Raw genomic sequence first — 1518 nt, 5'->3', positions numbered from 1 at the left:
TCTTGACATTGAGCCTCAATCCATATTGGAGACTGCAGTCCTTGACCCTCTGCAGCAAGCACTTCAGGTCCTCCTCATTTTCAGCAAACAGGGTTGTGTCATCTGCATAACGCAGACTGTTAATAGATCTTCCACCAACATTGACCCCACATTTCTCCTCATAGAGCCCAACCTCCTGGATAATCTGTTCTGCATACAGGTTGAAAAGGTATGGAGGCAGGACACATCCCTCACGTACACCCTCCCCAATTTTGAACAATGCAGTGTTTCCTTGCTCTGTTCTGACAACTGCCTCTTAGTTCAAGTATACGTTTTTCATTAGCATGATCAAGTGTTCTGGGATTCCCATTCTTCTCAGAGTCAGTCACAGTTTGTTATGATTCACACAGTCAAATGCCTTTGCAGAGTCAATGAAACACAGAAATACATTCCTCTGGTATTCCTTACTTTCAGCTAAGATCTACCTAACATTCACTACAATATCGCTAGTACCACGACCCCTTCTAAACCCAGCCTGGACTTTTGGCAGTTCTCTGCTGATGTGCTGTTCCAGTTGTTTTTGGATAATCTTCAGTAGGATCTTGCTTGCATGTGAAATCAATGATATTGTTCTATAGTTTCCACACTATGTTGGGTCACCCTTCTTTGGGATGGGAACAAATATAGATCTCAGGCCTGCGGCCTATCTACACACCAGTTCTACATGACACATCACCTTCGCTCGGGAAACATTACCACTAAACTTAAGAGACACTGGTCACAGCATAAGAAACGAACAGTAGTGGACATGTTTGTAATCACAGAAACCAAGGAAGCTTCAGATATAAGCCAACATATCAAGGGCTGGACAATGGGAGATAGATGTTGAAGGGAGTGGGTAGAAGTGGATGACCATCCTGGTGGATGGTGGAACAGGGAAATAAGTGGGTAAAGACACGTTTGCCAAAGGCAGGGACAACACTGGTACTAATGGTTAACTCCACAATAAGGGATATATCTTTCACTTTTCTGTAAAATGCTGGTCTGTCTGATACTTCTCTAAATCTGAACATTCAGATAAAGACAGACTAGGAAGAAGGATTGGCCATCCACTTCTGAAATAGTAGGCCTCCAAAAACCCTATGTACAATAGAACACTTGTAGAATAACAGAAAGGGCAACTGAGGTGGAGTTTTCAAGTATGGAAATACAAAGCAAGAGGAACAATTGTAAGCAGACACTAGTGGTTGGGACATGGAATGTGAGAATCATGAATGCAGGAAAATTAGATATTGTTAAGGAAGCAATGGAACACATCCCTGTTAGTGGAAGAAATTTCGAACAATTCTTCATGTGTCTGTTCACCATTGGAATGTCTTTTTAGGTGAAGTGTCAGTTCATTTCCTGTGCCCATTTTGTGATTGGGCTGTTTACCTTTATCTTGTTGAAGTGCTTCAATATTCTATAAATTCTAGATATAAGTCCCTTCCTTACCAGACATCCCATTTTAAAATATTTTTTCCCAGTCTGTGGCTTTTT

The sequence above is a fragment of the Elephantulus edwardii genome, unplaced genomic scaffold, assembly GCF_000299155.1.
Source record: "Elephantulus edwardii isolate Elephantulus edwardi_28Jun2011 unplaced genomic scaffold, EleEdw1.0 scaffold00163, whole genome shotgun sequence".
Lineage (NCBI taxonomy): Eukaryota > Metazoa > Chordata > Mammalia > Macroscelidea > Macroscelididae > Elephantulus > Elephantulus edwardii.
This window is presented reverse-complemented; position numbering follows the sequence as displayed.